Source organism: Lissotriton helveticus, chromosome 12 (genome assembly GCF_964261635.1).
Source record: "Lissotriton helveticus chromosome 12, aLisHel1.1, whole genome shotgun sequence".
Lineage (NCBI taxonomy): Eukaryota > Metazoa > Chordata > Amphibia > Caudata > Salamandridae > Lissotriton > Lissotriton helveticus.
Window position 1 is genome coordinate 757,886,303 of NC_136073.1, and position 15,460 is coordinate 757,901,762.

Below are 15,460 nucleotides of genomic sequence, written 5' to 3' on the forward strand. Positions count from 1 at the left end.
CCCGGGCTCGACTCTCGGTTCCCGCAATACTTGCGTCCCCACCTCCAGCGGGGCCGCCGTTCTTTCCCGATCAGGTGCAGGGCCGGACTGGAAACCGACCCTGGCCCTGGCAAACTGTTCAGCGGCTTCCAGGGAGAGGGTACAGCTGAGCTGTTATCAAAGGTCGGTTTTGGCCCATTTTGTTACAGGGGTCCGATATTGCACGCCCCCAGGAATGAAAACGGCCCCCAGGGTCCCAAAACTGGCCCCACCCTGGCAGCCCACCGGGGAAACGCCCGTTGCCTGCTACGGCCAGTCTGGCCCTCATTGGGGGAGGGGGAGGGAGAAAGCTCCTCCCCAGCAGTCTGCTCCAGAAGGGGCGACTACCCCCTCTCACCCCGCAATGAGGGGGAGGGAGGGGGATTGTAGGGGCGCCGAGGGGCCGAGATCTGGCGCCGAGGGGTCACGACAGCCTCTGCAGCTCTGCCCTTAAAGGCCTTGCCGAGCGGTCGTCTGACCCTCGGCGCCAGATCTCAGCAACTAACAAACAGGAATTAGGCAGCGTTGGCATCCAGGGGGTTGATCTCTCAGGTTGGCTGTCCGGAACAGGATTCCATAGGATAAGCTGTGGTCGGTCAGGAGCCTCTTAGGAACGCGTCCTAACGGCCATCTTGCTTGGCCACGCCCCCTCATACAATAAAGTTGACAGGTATTTCCAATAAATGTGTTAGTTCATAATACAAAACTGTTTAAAATCTGATCTAAATTGGAAAAAACGCTATTGGGATAATATAACGTAGTAAATGACGAGCATGAAGTGTATGAGGCCGGAAAAAGCGCATGTAGCTGTTGTTGCATTGGCAGACGAGGATCTTCCACTCTCCATCCAGCTATTTTGTAATCAACAATCATCCCAAAATGTAACTTAATTCCTCTTCTCTTTGGGTCACTACTTTTAACAGTGAATTGTAACATAGTTAGTCCTGCCTTTGTGGTGTCTGTGTCATCAGTTGGTATTGTCCATTACCTATAAAAAAATGTTATAAAACACAACTGAGCAGTATCATACACATCTCAAGGGCCTTGCACTTGCAAGAGGCTGCCATTCATGACCGTTCCTTATCCAAAGTAATCTGACCTTCGTCACAGTAAAATGCCTCATTAAACAGCATTAATAAGTGATGGGCAGTGATCTGCCGTGACGTAGGCAAGGAAGATGAAAACAACCTTTACAGTTCCCGGCTTGGCGCAACGCGGCATCAGGAACTGATATGTCCCCTGCCCCTGGAAACTGATCCTTTATGGTACCTGTGTCCTTGTTTATTTTTCTTAATTCAGTAAATGACCACATGCACTTGGTGGAAGTGCCTGTGCAAAAAGTGGCACAAACGCAGTGCAGACACTTTACATTCTAATAACTAGTTGACAAATGCTTGCCATTTTGTACTGGTTATATCTAGCTTTGCCTGTTACCTTAGAAAATAAAATAATGAAATTGGTAAAGTATTATACTCAACTTGCAAATTTACATTTCTGGTACAATATAAGGGCAACCCTGTGGTTGTGCCCTGATGACAAAGTAGAAAAGGAAATTCTGCAGAATAGAAAGTTTGGTTATGGAAATATTTCAGAATTAATGATTCTGGGGGGGAAAAACTAATAGTGTTGCAGTGATATTTCTATTCTAATAGGTTGCATTGTCCGTGCAGAAAATGTCCTTTACATGGTGTTGCAAATCTATAAAACAAAGTTAAAAAAAGTTATTACAACACTCACAGACTTTAGCTTTAGGCAGCATATTTTGTTTGTATCAATGAAAGCAGTAAACACTGGTTCTTTACCCAATTGTTGAACAAAAAACACCCTCTCTACACCTAGTCTTTCGCCTCTTTCCTCCTTAGAAAGAATTGATTCTTGAACCAGGAATCCACAAACAACATTTAAAGTTGTCATTCCAGTGCAAGGTTTGAAAATTGACTAATACCAGGCTGATTCCCTCCACCAGAGGAGAGCTTGTCCCCTTGAGGAATACAACACGAGGTGCATACACTGGGAATAAAACTGGGGGTGCAATTCACAAAGGGTTTGCTCTGACTTGTGCTTGTAGCTCTCCGCCTTATTCCTGGATGCCAGGAGTTCTTTAAGAATAAGCCACACCTACTTTTGGCAAGTTTGTTTGGAATGGGGACTGCTGGGTCCTATGGATTCAAATTGGAGCTTAAAACGAGATATCAATACTATTGGACCTCCAAGTGGTAAATTGTTCTGTAAGCGCCTTCAGAGCAACAGTTACCGTAGTTGTCCCGAGATGTCGTACTTCGTGGTTTTGGTTTGAACCATGCCTATTTATTTTGGTTGTTAATTGTTGTATTGTGTTAGTGCTCGCAGTGAGGCATATACAGCGTAACTGAGTTCCATCCTACATTTTCAGAGGAGGTTAGTATTTGAAAGTGTTGTGCGCTGGAACTTTTTGATGGTAGACCAAGGGGGAGGATGGGCTCATGGGAATTATTCCTTTAGGGATCAACGGGCTCTCAGAAAAGAAGGGGTTTTAGTTTTGTGAATGAGGAAAGTTGGGTTGTTCGTCTGAGCCTCGGGTAGATGTTGTCAGTGAACACGACCAGCTGCATGAAATTAGCTATTTTGGGATTGGAGTTTGCTAGTTGCTTAATGGTTGAAAAAAAGCGTTGTGTCTGCTGACTTGCGTGGGTGTTTGGTCTGACAATGTTGAATTGACTGTACGGCCTCAACCTTTAGGAATGATACCTTGGTATTTGGGTTGAATTTGGGAACTAACCCAACCTTTCACAACACTATAATGCAGCTGACCACAAACACACGTGGGGCCGAGTAACAACACCATTCCATTGGTAGCTCACGTAGACTTGTTTCAGCTCGGAAGTTTGATTGATTAGATGTAGGCCCATCAGAAAGCTCAGGTGCTTTGGCAAGATCCAGATCTTAGTCCTCTGCTACATCAACCACACTGGCTCTGGATCATCAGAGATGTAGTGCTCTTCGAGTAGCTCATGTTCGCTATCAACCCGGTAACGGATGTACATTTACCACATAATGCCTTTACCACGCAGGTATTACATTACATTTACCTTTACAACATGTTGTAACATTTTAATTACCATGCATGGTTTTAAAACACATGCCTTTACCAAGCAATTTAGAGGTTTTGTCTTTAAAAGTGTGTGTGTGTGTGTGTCTCACAACCACTCCCCAATAAAAAAAAACCCACAAAAAACCTTTCTTCCTTCTACATCAACCTTACCCATAACCTTCAAATTACACTTACCGTCCGTTACCTGTACCAAACCTGAATGCCTAATCACCACTACCCTTTTAGGTCTATCTCCTCTAAACCCTATATTTACCCTTACGTCTACCCTCCCTTAAACCCTAAAATGACCCTTACCTGTACCTTTCCTTGAAAGCTAAAATCCCCCGTACCGCTTCCCACCCTTAAACCCTGAAACCATCTTTATCTCCCTTTACCGCTACCCTCCCCGAACACTATAATCATGCTTACCTTTACCCAGCCCTAAACCCTAAAATCGCAATTATCTCCCTTAACTCCATTCTCTCCTAAACCCTAAAATGACCCACTCATTCCTTTATCACTTCCCTGCCCCAGGGCTTTAAGTGGGATGAAAAGACAGGGGGGGGTCTCCCAAGGGGGCGTGGCTAATGTAATTAAGGGCGTAGCTTAAAATCAGGCGATCTGTGCTTAGCATAGTGTGGCGTCCGCCTGGTATTTTGCTGTTTCTGTCATTGCTTCCAGATATATGATACAACAAGTCACGTTATACCTACAACAAGTCAGGACTATTGGCTTTGTCAATGGTTGTTAGTTGCATAAGATAAATAAGCAGCTACTGTGGCTTTTATATAATAGAAAGAGCTTCCTCATAAAGCTCTGGTGACACCACGACAAAAGCTCTGGTGACACCACGGCAATGTTGCTTCTCCTGAGTTCCGAAAAGAGAAGAGAAATCCAGAGAGAAAATGACTGTGTAAAGAAAACAGAGCCAGATAGAGACCCGTTTCGAGGGCCCCTTAAAAAAAACTGCCGGTGCTCAGACCCAGTGAGTCCCGGACCACTTAAAGCCCTGCCCTCCCCCTCACCTAAAATTACCCGTATGTACCATTCTTTACCCGCATCTAAACCACTTTTTAAAAAATTTTCAAATAAATTGTTATTTGAAAAAAAAACTTGTGTAGTAAAGTATAGCGCTGCAAAGAATGCGTGGTAAAGATAAAATCATGTACTATGCACTTAACTACGTGGTACATACCTGCATTGCAAAAAAATAGGTGGTAAAGGTAAAATCCTGTACTATGCACTTACATGCGTGTCACAAACTTGTGTTCTAAAGGATGGATGCTAAAGGTAAAATGCTGTACTATGCACTTACCCTCGTGGTACAAACCTGCGTTGTAAAGGGTGGGTGGTGAAGGTAAAATGCTGTAATGTGCACTTACCCTCGTGGTACAAGCCTGCGTGGTAAAGGGTGGGTGGTAAAGGTAAAATGCTGTACTGTGCACTTACCTTCGTGGTACAAGCCTGCGTGGTAAAGGGTGGGTGGTAAAGGTAAAATGCTGTACTGTGCACTTACCCTCGTGGTACAAACCTGCGTTGTAAAGGGTGGGTGGTAAAGGTAAAATGCTGTACTGTGCGCTTACCTGCATGGTATATCCCTGCTGCGTTGTAGAGGTTGTGTGGGTAAGGCATTGCATGGTAAAGACTGCGCGGTACAGCGCTCTCCCCGGGTAACAGATCTCATGATCTGCCGAGATACGTGGGTCCGTGTGGCTCTCCTGACGTGCTTCTAAGGAAGCCGCGGCCAGTGATGCTAGATCGAGGGGGAGGGGCGCTGGGTATCTGACGTCCTAGTGGACCGAGCCTCTTAAGTAAACTTTCTCACAACGGCCCCGAGCTGTCCGTGCGAAGCACCCTTGGCAGGACTCCCGGGCACGGGGAGGGGTCGGAGGCACAGACCATGCGTGTCCCGTGGTGCACGCGGCCTGTTCCATTGATCATTAGCTGTGTTAATGGCATCAAGAAAGCCCACGTCAAAACTATTCCCGTGGAAATAAAAACCCTCGTCGGTGAACAATTGAGCGGCGCGCTCTCCTCTTGTTCGCTTTTAATGAGCTGTCTCCTTTCTGATTAGATGGCTCTGATAATGCGAGATTAAAAGATTTTTTTCGATAGCGTTTATGCAGTCTTGAGGAAAAATAATTTATCAGACCTGAGCGACAGCGAACCTTTGAGTGAGCAGCACTAAAGCGGCGTTTATCGGATCCCCGGCTCCATCAGGGTACACTGAAGGCCTTCCCTTCATGGTACTTGCAAAATGTATTTAACATTAAAAAGAAAACCGCAGTCACTACTATTCCGATCCTAAATATTACCATTCACTTTATTTGTCAAGAGGTCTTCTCCTGACTCTGCGCCTTCGCCCAATGAACTTCTTCGGTTAAACATAGGTTTGTTGGTCAGTACACAGTGACCCCTGTTTTTAATATCATGTAAATATTCATCTGCTTAGCTGGGTTAGCCATTGTAGAAATGCAGCAAGTATATCATTCTTTTTCTTGAGCCTGGATTTCATTCTAATAACTAGTGGAAGTTGGAGCAAACCTCAAAACGGTAATTGTTAGAAGGAAAACGGGCTAAATGTATAGAAATTGCTGTACAATGCGAGTAGGGTTTATTATAATGCATATACATAGAGTTTATGGCATTGAATTGACTTCTGCCATTTCATCTCTGCAGTTCAAACATTGGATAAGGAAGCAAGACTTGCATCTCAGTTTCTGATAACCCACCCTCTCAGTGGCTGCTATCAGTGCGGCAGGCACTTTGCCTCCATTTCGCTATCCTCTCTCCCAGGGCCAAGACCCCTAATCTTCAATGTAAGTGCGAGATAAGCCCCTATGAGGCCCCACAGGGAGAGGCAGATGATCGGATAGCAGGTACCAGAACATCCCTCAAGCTCCCTGGACCCACCTCTCCAAGCACCGCCGGACGGCGGGCCACACTTGGCCATGTTTGGTAGGGGACCATGGAAGTGGGCTCCAGTTCCAAGAGTGTGGCGGGTCGAGTCTGTACAGGATACAGGGCGCTCCACGCAGCCGCTTAGACATGATCCAGGCCAGCCCCACCTAGCAGGCATGACTGGCAGGACCCCTTAATCTTATTTCTGAAACTAACTGCATATGCTAATCAAGCGCAGCCTTCTTGGGGCACCCACCAGATGAAGGGCTTTGCAGGGAAATGTTGCCTGCACAGTATTGACGTCACCCAAGTGTGTTGATATGAGAACCCAATGCGGAACCTTTTTCTGTACAATGTATGCATGTTGTAGGAGAGGCACAAATAAATTGGTAATGTACCAAACATTGGGGAGCCCGGTTATGCTGATTTCATCTGTATGAATTTTAGTGTATTTGTATGATACCGGGAGAGAGAATAAGGGGGAACATGGAGTGACTTTGGAGTGTGTGTTTGTATATGATCGACGCAGACGTGCAGGCTGTCCTAAGAAACACGTTAGCGCAGCAAGCTTCCTCCCGACAGATTTTTATCAACATACTATAGAGCAGAGCAAGGCATGCTCCTGCACAGCGGGTCCCTCGTGTGCCGTAAAGAAGTAGCGAAATCTATCATGCTGTCCACCGATAAACAATAAAAAATGCAGCGGCCACTCCTCCCGCTCTAGTCCATGCCTGTACGATAAAGCAAAGAAAATTGGTCTTGCCCACTCTACTAGGCCCAACCTTACACCCACTGTTCCACCCATGTACCGTAAAGCAGAAGCAGTGCATGATCATGCTCCACGGTTGTCCACCCGCGTACTATAAGCCAGAATAAATGGATTCGCCACCCCCGGGCCCAGCGGTGTATTATAAAGCAGTTCAAGATCCCTAGGTCCACCATTGGTCTTTGCCCTCATTATTCATCGGGGCAGTAGTGCCCCAAGCTCCTTCCAGTTGCCCTCAAGAAACTACTTTCTGTTTCAAGTGGTCATGTTCCACCAGACATTTTTGTTCTATAAGTTGGCAGGGTGATTCTATGGTTTGAATGCTTGCGGTTTTTCTAGGGTTCATCTGTAAGGGTCACACTCGAATCCATTCTAGGCCGACCAACGTTCTATCCATCCCGATACTGTACACCATTAAACTGCATAGTACTATCTACGGCACCTATAAATGGCAACGTTAGTATTATAGTCTTCAGAGATAACATTTGAATCATTTTTAGGTCTGATGTGGAGACCACTTTAGTCTCGCCCCTGTTCATGTTTACCAAACGTTCGAAATAAAAAGCCATACAAATATGTATCCATACAGGGTCTTTTGGTCAGCTATTAGTCTGATCAAGACTCACTAGCATTTAGTTAATTCCCACCACAGCATACCGCATGTGGCAGTCGAATAGCCAACTTCTGCCTTTTGCTCTGTTTGTGTGAGTGGCAGCAATTTGCTTGTGCACTCATCTAAAAGAGGTTCAGTTTATTGCCAGCGCCGCTGGGCTAATTTCTGCTTTCATTTCATGTTTTTTTTAATTTATTTCTGTGATAGTGCATTTTTTTTTTACTTTTTTGCAAACAAGTGCACATTACCTTAAGATGGCAGCATACTTTTTATTGCTCTTAAACGTGTAACGCCTAGTTTCCAGACATAAGTATGTGAAATAAAATTTGCAGTCAAGACGAGGCGAGAACTATTGGCTTTGTTAATGCTTGGCTTAGAGTTTGCATCTCCAGTGTTCATCAGTCGTTCCATTGACGCTTCATGAATGCCTGCTCAAGCTTAAAGTTTATATTCATTCCATAAGTATTTCCATAGTTCTCTCTTGCCACCTTTTCCTACTTGAGGCCAGAGGTATTGGGTGGCACGTACGACTAATTAAGTTAGCTCAGTGAGTCACTTCACGCCTTTTATTCTTCGTAAGGTAGCAAAGTTGAGTACTGTTGAATTGGGTAATATTGACGTCTGTCACTCAAGTGCCTCCCTACAGTGCAGGCCATGATGTGTGTTTGAGTGGCCTATCTTTATTATTAATCTGTAACAAGCGCCCTATCTCGTATTGCAAAAATCAAATGTGTACATTGCAGGAAGCAGCCGTCTGGCTGTGTCCTAGACTGTTCTATTATTTTTTGCAAAATGGCTTATCATAAATCTTTTTTTCCTCTTAGATGAGGCTTGGGGGACACATTCATTGAAGAGAAGGTAAGAAATATATTTTAATGATGTTTATTTAACGATTCTGCTGTAATATATTCAGTCAAACAAGTGAGATGATTTAATAAAACGTACTCTGCAGCGATGACATTTGTGTCTACATTTTAATTATTTTCAGCCATGTAAGGCCAGAAACTTCATTGGTGTCATTTTGGTTTCAAATAGACTTCATGTTGTTTGCTTCACTAATTAGAATTTTCTGTTCAAATGCTCATAATAAGAGAATATTCTTTTTTTATTTTTTTTTGTGTGGATATTGAATTCTAGAGTTCTTGAAGTTAAGGTTAGATTCACTTAGATACTGCAAAAGTTTGGAAATTCAGGGCACCCTGCACATTTCCTTCTAGCCACTAACTGAGTGTCGCAATATCCAGTAATGTTCTGGGTGAAAATGGCAGGGTTGGTAGTTAGAATACCACCCTGCTCCCCAACAGTCTGTGTTTGCTGCCTTATTGCACACATTGCCAAAAGCAGTCTATTTTCAATTGTTCCCTGAATCATATGTGGTGGCCTCTGCATTTAAAATTAGGCCAGTGAATTCCTGATTTTTAGGCCTTAAGTTCACAGTGACCAGCGTGAATGATTTTAATTTAAAAGCTCGTTGAATGCGCCGAGGTGATATGGCGGAGTAGTTTCCTGGCTGTCTTGAAATGGTGTGCTTTGCACGTACCAGGACCTATTAAGTTATGGTGGGCTTTATGGCTAGTACAGACGTCACTTTGCACAGTGCTTTCAATGCTGGTTTCACACGGTCTCTCCTTCAGAGGTTCAGGCACGTGCTGATTTGCCTGATTTACATCCTGTCTGTGGGTTTGTTGTTGATATTTTGGTCCTCGATATTTTTGACACCTTATTCTGTCCACACAATATTTTTGTTTCCGATATTCTGTAGGTTGTGCGACTATGGGACGGTGTAGGTACACACAGTCAAATTAAAGAAGCAGGAAGCTGTGTTAAGCAGGAGGCAGTTGGGAGTGGGGCCCAGTCAAGCAGCAGGAGAAGGCCACATCACTGGTTTTGTTCAGTGACTACCTGATGTGCCTACTTAATTAGCCATTTTAGCCACAACTAGTAGTTCAATTCAATTAAAAGTGTATTAAATTTAATTAAACTTCTATTCTATGCAACTAGTAAATCCTAGACATTTGCCAATGTATTGATCAACCACTCTCTTCCTGCAACATAAATATGTACATCTATATGTCAAGACAAATACATGACACAAATAAACCAAGCAAGTGATAGGATTTGTGCCAACGTTTTAGTCTATATTGGTGGACATCCTCAAGACCATCTTCAGGACTCGGTTGTTGCAGGTGAAGATCATAGAAGAGCCCGTTCTAGACAATGAAAGAATCAGAACAATAATATTGGAGACAACCCTTTCCTACGGGAATATTTTCCTCAGTGCCCGTTGTCTTTACTCTGTTTTCTGTAACTATGTGATGGATTCACCTTTTCTTTCACTTGAGTGGTGTTCTCTTACTCTGCTGTATTCACTACAGGTGTATTTTTGCTATATTATTTGTCTGCTATATTATAGTTCGGATCCTTTTATTGTCTAGAGCGGTTCTTCTATTTATTTTCGCCTGTAACAACCCAGTCTTGAAGATGTCCACCAATTGAGATGAAAACATCGACACACAACTTATTTCTCACTTGTATTATCTGTGGCATTTGTCTTGACATATAGATGTACATACTTATGTTAAAGGAAGAGTGTGGTTGATAAATACATTTGCAAATGTCTAGGATTTACTAGCTGTATACAACGCATTGTCAGTGTAATATGCAAGATTCTTTATGGTAAATCCCCCGCTTCCCTATATATATATATATATATGAGTATATATTTTTCTATATGTTGGTTTTCATTCAAATATGCTGAAGCATGTACACCTGTATTTTTGTGATTTATTCAAGATTTCATTGGTTTCCAAAAGTGACTTTGATTATATTACTTTTGATGTCATTTGGCGAATCCACCAAATAATTTGAGTAGTCAACTGTTTGTTAAATAATTACCCGTGTTCTAATCCCGGCTTCCGCATATGACAACATTGTGTGAGATTGTTCTGATCAATGTGTCTGATCTTTTCTTAGTTTATTATCTGTTAACACACACGCACACACACTCCCTTCCTCTCTCGCACTCTATAATGCTCTATTTTATTTTATTCCTCCTGGAATCGCTTACAAGTGACTGGATTTGCTGTGTTGCTTTTTCAAAATCGAATTCCTCTCTTAAAGAGAAGGCGTCCTTCTGTGGGGACAAAAGACATTGCATGGAGGGAACAATAGGGTGCGGGGAAGAAAGAGCAGCAGTAAAGCGTGATGGGGGAGGGTTAAAAAAAAAAAAGGTACTAGCCACACAAGCAGGAGGACATGTTTTGCCGCCCCTTCGGCTGAGCTCCACTTTCGAGCCCGGGCAGGACAGAGGGGACATAGCTGAGCTCGGGGAGTGAGGAGTTCTGATTTCCATAGACGGAGGACCACTCTGAGGAGCAACTTGACAGACCAGGCTGTGTACTCAGTGGCCACTGTTGAGGTGAACCCTATTGGTTTTGCCAGTGGTTTTTTTTCGAGGCCATAATAGTCTCCCAGCCACTTTTTACAGCGTCTGGAGACTTTTGATTTGGTATGCTGTTATGCCGTTGTATAAAGCGTTCCCAAGGCCCGGTCTTGAGTTTAGCAGTGCCACCCAATACCGTAGGCTGGCCCGACATGGAATTGATTCCTGCAGGGTGGCATCCCCACCACCAGGCCCCCATACAGCTAGGATTGTGTCGAGAAAGACAGATTGTGGAGCATATTTCAAATCCCCACTCTGTGCTTGAAGATCTCCTTAGGGTGGATTGTGGGCACTGACTGTAAAATCTGGACGCATTCACACATCCAAACATTGTAGCTATGCAAAAATGCAACCCGGCATGAGGAGAGTAGACATCATCTTGGCTGTCAGCAAATATTCAAATCCCTCTGACGGAAGGCCTGATCTCCGAATGAAGCATTAGTATTTACTGGTAGATGAATAAAAGATGAGCTTTGAACATCAGGACACTACTGAACTGGAGGGATTGATTTCAAACGAGCGGGCTTCCGTCCTTCCAAAGGCTGATGTTACCGCTTCAAAGGCAACTCGTTTCCAGCAAGAACATGAAAGCGGCGAAAGGTCTGCAGGCTCTTCTCAAATGGTGTTGGAACTGGGTTGCAAAGATTTTCCGTTGTTTAACATCAGTAGACCCTTGAACAATTGAGCCTTGAGTGGTCAACGTTTTAAGTGCATGCTGGATCAAGAAATTTGGGGAGTATTGATAGGTAGCCCATTGGGTTGAGGGCCAGCTGCAGAGAGCCATGCATGACACGCTGAACACAGAACCGCCTTCTGGCTTGGCAGAGACAGTCTTTCATCTTTCCTTAATTAATAAAATAGAGCTGTTGGCTTGGGTTATAATAACAAATGACACTGCCAAAACAAAGAAATGATTTCATAGTATTTACTATGCGTATATATATTAATGCAATATAATAAGACTGAAATAAAGGGTGTCCTCCTTCCTGCAGCTAGAGGGCACACAATGATGAAGCTGAGCAAGAAAAAGGAAGGTGGGAGAGAGGGGCTGAAAAGAGGATAAACACCTGCCATCCCTTGGGAAAATGAATACACAACGAAAACTGATTTTTTTAAAAACTATTTATAGTTTTCTGCAGATCATGAGTACTCTTTAGCTCAACCCAGGTTTTGCCATGGACATGGGTATTTTCGTAAGTAAAGTTAATGGGGAAAGACTTCTTACCAATTCTTTCTCAGAAGTATACACGACTGGCTCTGGGACCCCTCCCTCTCCAACACTCTCTGTAAGCCCCACACTAGTATTCTTCCCCTCGCCATTATTATTATTATAATTAAATTTGTAGGGCGGTCAGCTACCCGGAGGTTTCCCGGCGCCGAGGACAAAAGCAACAGAAGTCAAGATTACTGGTTAAATAGCCAGGTCTTAAGGCTTTTACGGAAACTTATATGATTAGCTTCGTGACGAAGAGAGGTAGGAAGAGTGTTCCACAACACGGGTGCCAGGTAAGAAAAGGAGTGGCCCCCCCCATGCAAACAGATTTGAATCTTGGGACTGAGTATTTGGCCTGCGAAGAAGATCTAAGCAGGCGCGTTGGGTGGTAAGTCTGGACTAGAGAGCCAAAACAGTGGGGAGCTATACCAAGTTTAACTTTATGCATAAAGCACAAGGCTTTATATTTAGTCCGGTTTTCGATTCTCAGCCAATGACGGTCCCGAAGAGTGCCTGAAATGGATGATGTTTTCGGAACATGACAGAGCAGCCTCGCCGCAGCATTCTGTACAACCTGTAATCTACAAATTACCTTTTTGTTGGCTCCTAGATAGAGGATGTTGCCATAATCCAATCTAGACACTATCAGCGCTTGGATTACTGTTCTCTGAGTCGAACTTGGCAGCATCCATAATATCTTCCGGAGCCACCTCAAGATGGTAAAACAAATAGAAGCAGCTTTCGTAGCTTGTTGCCTCATGGAGAGTTGATCGTCGTACGAGCTAATTGAACTGGCTGGGGAAATTGACCCATTTCTGGGGGCCGTTGGCGTGGGCCCCAAAGGTCTTTGTCTTTTCCTATTATCAGCACTTCTGTTTTTTCGCCATTTAATTTTAGCCAGTTGTTTTGCATCCAACTGGTTATTTTAAGTAGCCCAGTCTGTAAAGAGGAAACTTTGGAGGTCTTATTGCAGATAGAGAGAAAATAAGCTGGGTGTCGTCAGCGTACGAGAAAATAGACAACCCAGCTTCCTCCACTATGGTAGCAAGCGGGCTAATATAGAGATTGAATAACACAGGGGTCAAAATCGAACCCTGCGGTACTCCAAAAGGAGATTCATGGGTCTTAGAGTTAGCTAAGGTGGAGAACACCTGGAAGGTTCTTCCAGTAAGGAAGTCCTTGATCCACTCCAGCGCTAGACCTGCAATACCTTGTGATTGTAGAACTTTGAAGAGAGTGCAGTGGAACACCGTATCAAAGGTTACTTAGGTCTAACAAAATAAGTGCAGTAGTGGCATTCGATCATGTAAATAGGGAGAAACTCTGGGTCATGATGTCTCTTATGGGGATTGAGGTTGACCTAATTACCATTTTAAGGGAACTCCATAGTGAAACCTCTGCAAAAGTCAGATTTAATAGAGAGGGCGGGCTGACCGACTCATTTCCCTGTAAGAGCGGGGTACGGCAAGGCTGTATTCTAGCCCCATTTTTATTCTCACTCTATATAAATAACCTGGAGCAGTTCCTGTTAAATTTAAAAACAGATTGTCCAAGGGTGGGGTTGCGTCATATCCCCGTACTGCTTTATGCAGATGACGCGGTCCTGCTCGCACGTACGCCTAGGAGCTTACAGACTTTGATTGACGGATTTGTTGAGTTCATGGGTTCCTTAGATCGTTTTGTCAATCTGGGCAAATCATATGTGCTGTTGGCTGGCAATAAACCATGCACCAAATTCACGTACACGATAGGAAACCATAAAATAGAAGAGGTCAAAACATTCTCCTATCTAGGTGTAACCTTTGACGGGTCTTTACAATTTAACTCCCTGGTTGAGGAGCGCTGTTGTAAAATGATTGCTACGAATGGTGCTATTGCAAGTTACGGTAGGAGGGTAGGAAGATGGAGCCCTGAACAGGTGATGAATCTGTATAGCTCAATATGCTGCTCCAAAATGATCTATGGGGCAGAGGTATGGGGCTTTGTTAATACTGTGAAAATACAGCGGGAAGAAAACAAATACTTAAGAACCATTCTGAGAGTACCCCCAAGCACCGCTGGCTTCATAGTACATAGGGAACTGGGGAGGCCATACCTAGAAGATCTGGTAAAACTTAGACCAATAGTGGCCTGGTTAAAAATTTGGGTCAACCCCGAGGCGTCTCTGAGCAGGGAAATCCTAAAGGACTGCTTAGAAAGAGACAAATGTATGAGAATCCCATGGCTCAACTATGTAAAGAGTACCCTAGAGTCAATCGGCTACAGGAACCTCTTCACTGACCCGGCAGCAATTGTACCACAGCATAAAGCGTTTGTAAAAAAAAGCTTTTTTAGATCAAAAAGCACAACAGAGAGCTGAGGCTGAAGGGCCCAAAAAGACCGTGAGGGCTCATAACCTGGTTAAGAGCACAGAGGGAATGGAGCCATACTTGTACCTTATGCATAATGTTCAGGACAGATTTCTGATGTGCCGTTTTAGATTAAATCTACTTCCGTATTTATTGGCATCACCAGCAGGGTTTTTAACCACAACCGAGCAGAAGGGAACCTGCGGCTGCGACAACATGTCTCCGCAGGATTCCCTTCACTTTGTACTCCTGTGCCCTTTTTACTCAATGCCCAGGCGTAGATTTTTAGTGAAAATCCTAAAACAAGCCAAACTGAAACATGCTAGAGAGGCCTTAATCTATTTACAGAAAGCATTGGATCCTTTAACATTGTGCTGTATAATGAATTTTATTAAAGTGGCAGTCCGATTAAGGGTAACTAGAGGAGAGGAATGATTCCTAAAAATTGTTATTAATCTTCTCTTAAAAGTGTCAAATTCCTTCTTCTCTTTTGTGAAATGTAAATAATTATTACAACTAGGATTCTCATAATGGTTTAATGATATTTTATATTTTTTATTTTTTAATCATGTATATATGTATGTGCTTTTATGGTGATTTTTAATCATCGAATAAAGAATCCTTGAATTGAATTGAAAGTGCAGCAGTTTCCCCTTTGTCAAGTAGTTGGCAAATAGTTTCTGTAACCCCCAGAAGAGTAGTTTCCGTAGAATACTTGGCTCTAAAACCCGATTGAGATCCATGCAGAATCTCATTAGTTTCCACAAACTGAACAAGCTGTAGGTTCACATGTTTTTCTAATATCTTAGAAAAGACGGGAAGAAGAGAGATCAGTCAAAAATTAGACGGTTCTGCAGGATCAGCATTAGATTTTTTCAGCAGGGGCGCCATAGAACACCCCTGCCTTTGATGTCGCTGCTTCGCGACAGAACCACACCCACACCAAATACAGCATTCAGGACCTTTGTACCTAGGTTCGGCCTATATTAGGCCTTCTCACGTACATGCACAAGTTGTCCTCCTGAAAGTAAGTGGCTGCTATGTGACAGCATTCAGGCTGCTGTCTGTTCTGAAGTCTTGGGACGCCTT

General features: G+C 43.7%; 1 protein-coding gene across 4 annotated transcripts in view; it reads left to right on the forward strand.

Annotated features, from left to right (window-relative positions):
* Window positions 1-15,460, forward strand: part of MEF2D (myocyte enhancer factor 2D) — a 449,440-nt gene that overhangs the window by 149,858 nt on the left and 284,122 nt on the right. For all 4 annotated transcript variants that reach the window (XM_078671232.1, XM_078671228.1, XM_078671231.1 and 1 more), the window contains exon 2: window positions 8,193-8,226. The gene's annotated coding sequence lies outside the window, so the exon portion shown is untranslated. The remainder of the gene's footprint in view (window positions 1-8,192; window positions 8,227-15,460) is intronic.